The sequence below is a fragment of the Lissotriton helveticus genome, chromosome 1_1 (assembly GCF_964261635.1).
Source record: "Lissotriton helveticus chromosome 1_1, aLisHel1.1, whole genome shotgun sequence".
Classification (NCBI taxonomy): Eukaryota; Metazoa; Chordata; class Amphibia; order Caudata; family Salamandridae; genus Lissotriton; species Lissotriton helveticus.
Window position 1 is genome coordinate 76,338,965 of NC_136057.1, and position 6,678 is coordinate 76,345,642.

A 6,678-nucleotide genomic window follows, 5' to 3' on the forward strand; every position below is an offset into this window, starting at 1 on the left:
TGAACAATTATCAATAAACTTGTTTAAAAAACAGGAAGAACTGTCCCTAATTCATAAAAACAATGTTAATAAAAAATCAAAATAAACAGAGACAAAAAACAAGTGACAAATAAAAAATCATCAGTAAAGCATTGATTCGACTGAAACTATATCGCAGTCATAGCATGTTAATTTTTTTTTCACGCAATAGTTCCTAAAATTTAATATCACATATTGTTTTTTTGAATTTGGACAGTTCTTGCTGTCTTTTTAAACAAAGTACTAAACTTTCCTTGGAGAACCACACCAGGCGGGTGGCAGGGAAATGTTTCGGGGTCATGTGAGGTCTTCGGAAGACCATTGATGTACTACCTGTAACAGCTAGGAAAACCATGGTCCACGCGTTGGTAACTTCACACTTGGACTATGGGAACGCCCTCTACCTTGGGTCTAGCAGCAAATGTGTGCAAATACTCCAATATATTCAGAACGCAGCGGCTCATCTTGTTCTAATTTTACCTAGGAGAGCTCCTTCTAACCTGGCCCTAGCATCCCTTCACTGGCTTCCAGTGAGGGAAACAATTCTCTGTAAAGCCCTGTGTGTCAGTCACCGCATCCTACAGAGGAAAGGGCCTACTTATCTTCATGATTTACTCACTCCCTATTTTCTGATCCCGCCGGTTGAGATCAAGCGGGACGGGACAGGTTAGTATCCCGGTCATCAGAAGAGAAAGAATGGCTGGACGATCCTTTCGTTTCCTGGCAGCTAAACACTGGAAAAAACTTCCCACGGGTCTCCGGATGGAGTCATTGGAGAGACTCTTCCGGAAAAAACTCAAGACCTGGCTCTTTCCATCCTTAGGCCTTCCCTTCTAATGCTTACCACTGTACTGCTCCCAAAATGTTTTTTTTGCCGCAGCACTGGGACATATTAGTTAGTGTAGCCATGCGCTTTATAAATCTGTGTATTGTTATTATTAGGAAAAGGATCTGTTTTATTTCCGGCCGCCCCCCATTGTATTTGTGCATAATTATCCTCGTGGAGACGGGCAATCAGAGAGAGCAGATCTAGAGGCATCCCCATCTCCTTCAAGACCACCCACAGTTTACTTCTTGAGACCAAGTCGAAGGCGGATTGGAGGTCGACAAATGCAGCATGCATGCTGCCTTTGCTGAGAATGATTGTACGCCAATATAGAAGAACAAAAGGAAAGACCAGATCGATAGTGCTAATATGAGCCCTGAAGCCTGCCTGGAGAGGAGTAAGGATGGAATTTAGCTCGATCCAGGCCTGGACCTCGGCCAGAACAAGCCTGGCCATCATTTTCTGTATGGAGTCTATACGGCTTATAGGCCTATATTTGCCGGGAATAGATTTATCCACTTTTTTATATATGGGGATTATCTCCGCCCCTGCCCTGTAGCCGGAATAGGTGCACCTTGGGCTATGGCATTAGCAAGTAATAGTATGTAATGATACCATTTTTGTCTATCGCGTGAGAAAATGTCAGCAAGAATACAATCTAGCCATGGGGCCCTACCTCCTGTGCTGACTGCAGCACTGACATCTGCCTCATTAAATGTCCCACCATCAGAGAAAGGGTGAGTTGGGAAGGGTAATTTCCCGTCTGCTTTGTCATCATCGTATTGAGTGGAAAGTGACCAACCCATGCTTCAGGGTCAATGTGATTTCTGGTGCCTGTGCTGTTCCACCCCTACCCCATTTGCCCACATTCCAAAACCACTTAGAGTTTTTGCTATCGCAGGCACATTTTAATTCCTGACATCTGCTCTCATCCCAAGATTTTTTGGCACAATGAACAACACTCTTGTAGGTAGCCCTTGCCGTACGCACTCTGGCCACAATGCCCACCTTAACTGCTTCCCCAAGAGCTTTAAGGGCACACCTGCTTTTGTGGTTATACCAATGGTGGTTGGGCGTGATAGCTTTTGCGTTAGGCTTGTTTTGTTTTAAGAAATGCCCTTGGATTTTTAGGAACATAGAGTTATGGAGGTGTGTAAGTTCTGTAGCTGATTCATGGGCGGTAAGAGATACCTCCACCAGACTTACTGTACACTCATGCTCACTACTTATTATGGCTAATGTTTCTGGACTAGCTAAAATGCTGGACCATTTCACTCGACGCATGTTATTTAAGACTAGAAGATCACTAGTGAGGGGTAAGCTAGCTGGTTGTACTGGTTTGCTAAAGTCCTTAAATATGAACCGTGAACAGAGTGGATCTTGATCACTCTCTAAGCGTGCCTGAACGGCCATGAATGCAGGATGCCCAATAAATAGTCAATGCGGCTAGAATGGTAGCCATTATTGAATGTAGTTTGGCCTAGTCTGTCAGAGAGGGAGCGACCATCGGAAGCTCTTACACCATGCAAAAAATAGAGAGCTTTTAATTTGATAGCGGCCTCAGTCCACCATTTTATCTGGTGCAATTCTAATGGGACACCCCCAATGTTTAACCTCCTCTCTCGCTAGGTCATTATCCTCACTGTCGAGCGGCTCAAATGTGGTATTTTGATCTCCAGCAACTATAAATCCAGCTTCCCCCATGTCGCAGCCCACCATGGAGGTCAGCATAGACCACTGACGCTGCGAGCCTCTCATCAGGTCTGATGTAGTCCGTGAACTACAATTCCCGTGAGGCACTACATGCGTGACGCCTGTGACGTCACAACATTCTGAGAAACCGATTGAAGAGGCTTCCAGGGCACCAGTCGGGTGCCGTTGATTTTGTACACAGCCCCTGAGAAGACGGACGGGAGCAGTATCTGGTAGGGGTGCCTCCTGCACCTAAACCTCTTTGTTTTGTGTTTATTCGTTGAACTTGTTCCGCGGTGTCCCAGATGCTCAGAAGCAAGTTACATTCACGTTAGCCCCATTGGACGAGCCAGTTGTCCGGCTCTTGCGGGGCTCAGTTGTGGTGATTCCGCTTGTGTTCCTTTCCCCCAAGAAGGATTTACTTTGGTTATCAGACAGAGCGTGCTGCGCTTCTGTCAGAATTTTATGCATACTAAACTTGTGGCTTCATCCTGTGCCTCTTCACGAGTGGTGACAAAACCCAGCAGGATTGAAGGGTTTACACACAAAATACTTTTGACTCCATTTTGGTTACAAACTTGTGTATTCTTGTCGATGGAAAGAACTATGTGCAATCACTGAACTTGATGGGTGTACGATAGGTCCAAGAAGTATTGGAGCCTATTCCACTATTTATATAAAGAGTTCCTGTGTATTAAATGAAACCCTCCTCCCAAGCATTGTCATTAATTAAGCCTTGAGTATGGCTTGTCTCTTTCTATCTTCCACAATAGAGGCATGTCGAGCATAAATGACTGTAGCTCTGCACCCCCTGTTTTACGCCATTATTGACCAGATTGGGTAAGTAGGTTGGGGAGTAACTGTCAATTACAAGAATATGAAGTTCTTAGGATTCCTATATCTATACTGTTATTCTCTCCATACATTCAATAGTGGTGTGGTTTCATAAGGAATACCTATTACCAGAAACAGCTGTTATTTTCCTTTACAGGTATTGATGCCAAGATATAGATATAGCAAAAGGTATTCTGTTGTTTGGCATGCAATCAATCAACCATTGTAGAGCGCGCTACATACCCGTGACGGTCTCAAGGCGCTGGGGAGGGGGGGGGCCTCTACTGATCGAACAGCTGGGTCTTGAGAAGTCTCCTGAAGGTCAGCAGGTCTTGTGTCTGTTGTAGGCTCAGTGGGAGGGTATTCCAGGTCTTGGCGGTGGGGTGGGAGAAGGATCTCCCGCTAGGGGTTGTTCTTCAGATGCGCGGGATGGTGGCGAGTGCGAGGTCGGCGGAGCGGAGCTGGTGGTTAGGGATGTAGAAGGAAAGTCTTCTGTTGAGGTAGGCTGGACCGGTCTCGTGGAGTGCCTTGTGTGGGTGGATGAGGAGTTTGAAGGATATCCTCTTGTTGACGGTCAGCCAGTGCAGGTTTCTCAGGTGGGGGGTGATGTGGCTGTGGAGTGGGACATCGAGGATCAGTCGTGCTGAGGCATTTTGGATGCATTGCAGTCGTTTGAGGAGCTTGGTCGGGGCTCCTGCGTAGAGGGCGTTTCCGTAGTCGAGTCTGCTGCTGACAAGGGCCTGGGTGACTGTTCTTCTTGTATCTGTCAGGATCCACCTGTAGATCTTGCGGAGCATGCGGAGGGTGTTGAAGCAGGAGGAGGAGATGGTGTTGACTTGCTTGCTCATGGAGAGCATTGAGTCGAGGATGATTCCCAGGTTGCGTGCATGGTCGGTGGGCGTCAAGGCTGCCCTCAGTGCTGTCGGCCACCAGGAGTCGTCCCAGGCTGATGGGTTGGAGCCGAGGATGAGGACCTCCGTTTTGTCCGAGGTCAGCGTCAGTCGGTTGATCTTCATCCAGTCGGCGATGGCCTTCATTCCTTCGTGGAGGTTGGCTTTGGCGGTAATGGGGTCCTTGGTGAGGGAGAGGATCAGTTGAGTGTCGTCGGCGTAGGAGATTATGTTGAGGTCGCGCTGTCGGGCGACGTGTGCGAGCTTGGCCATGTAAATGTTGAACAGTGTCGGGCTGAGGGAGGATCCCTGGGGTAAGCCGCAGATGATCTCGGAGGCTTTGGATCGGAAAGGGGGAGGCGGACGCTCTGGGAGGTTTCGGTGCTGTGGTTGCTGCGGAACCTTGACTGGGAAGGGTCCAGGATTCTGTGTTCTTCGAGGTATCGGGTTAGCTGTCTGTTGACGATCTTCTTGATGACCTTGGCCGGGAATTGTAGGCAATGTATTCTTATTTTGTTTATTTTCATTCCAAACCTCCCTCCCTGCTGACCCTATCCTTTCCTTCCCTCACCTGATCACTCTATAGAGTCTGTTGTATCACTCAGACCTTGGGGCTATTAGGAGGTGGACCCTATTGAGCATCGTACGTTTCTGACAATTAAAGGCCTTGACACCCCGGTAGGGTATCTAAGAGCCCACCTAAGTCATTATTGGTTTCGGATCACCGCCCCCCACACATTTATTTATTTATAAAGTTTTATATAGCGCAAACTTGACCCAAGAGGGGATCAGAGAGTTTTACATTTAGGATCGTTGTGTTAAAAGTTACATCAGATACAAGAGCATAGTAAGGTACAGTACACATAAACAATGTTTCAAGAATTTGTAGGAGGGAAGGGAGGAAGGAGTAATAGCTGGGAGACGAGGAGAAACTGTGCCCAATGTCCTGCTGGGTAGGTGACGGTCAAGGGGGAAACCAGTGCCAATTTCCTCATTAGCTGTCTAGCAGCTCCACCGGGCATCAGCCATGTTGCTCAGGTCTCAGCGTTCAGGAAAACCAGTTTTTAGTTTATTTGATTTGAGAAGGTTGTATAGCGCTGGCTAGACCCGGAGTATCAGAGCGCTTAACCAGAGAATCGTTGCATTACAAGGTACACCTAAAAAGTATTTATATAGCGCTAGCTAGACCCAGAGGTATCAGAGCGCTATACCAGAGGAACATTGCGTTACAAATTACATCAGTTACCATAGCATAGTAAGGTACAGTAAACAAACAACGAGGATTGAGATAATTTGTAGGAAATGAAGGGAGGAAGGAGCCATAGCAGAGAGACGAGAAAGAACTGTGTCCAATGTCTGGCTGGGTAGGTGACGGTCGAGGGGTAAACCAGTGCCAATCTCCTCATTAGCTGTTGAGCAACTCCAATGGGCCTCAGCCATGTTGCTCAGTTCTCAATGTTCGGGAAGAACAGTTTTGAATAGATTCATATGGTACGAGGATAGAGGTAAAAGAAGGAGACGGGAAGGGAGTAAAAACAAATCAGAGAAGGAGCTGGGGCTACCATATAGGGCGATGGGGGCTGTGATCAAGGTCTGGTCAGAGTCCGGTGGTAGGGAAAACTGTGGCAGCCATCTTGGGGTCGGGCAAGGGATTCTGACCTTGGAGTTAGAAACAGCCAGTACCCATTTGAGTCTTTCGCTCGAGGGGGGCCTCAAGCAAGAACACGCCTGCATCTGGATGAGTAGCGCCGGGATTAGGGTTGTGAAAGAGCTTCTGGCTGCCACGTTAAGTTCAGGCACGTCAGGCAAGTCCCCGGAATGCCACCGATACATAGGAGCAATCTGATCTCTTAAAGTGCAGGGGTGCCTCCACCACCATTTGAATCACCGTGGGCCGATTTAAACCCCCCCACTCACCGGTCATTAAGAAGGTGACGTCCCTTATGGTGAGCCGCTGCCCTAGTGCTCCACTGACCAGTCACAGTAAACTCAGGTCGACTTGCCACTGTTTATACACCTATTACATCATACCTGATCTCATCAGGAAAATAAAGCGATCCACTTTGTCTTACACGGCCGCCATTTTAGAGTCATGCACTGTACAGCTGCAGGACATCAGGAATCAATTGCTCCTCAAAAACTAGCACTGGCTCCTCAAGCTTACATATCACCTCGCTGGCAGAATGCCTTAATGCAGAGCCGGAAAGATAATCTCCGCAGTGCTTGTGGAGCTGCCTTTTTAGGTACAGGCATCATACAGTAAACGATCACTGCAAAGCATCGAATACTAGGTGTAACAGTGCATATAACACATCAAGGGTGAGTTTGGTCGATATCTCTCAGATCGGCTGATTGATGAAGCAATCATAGTCATTAATGGGCCATTAATAAGCTCCGTGAACAAATCGGCAAAAATCT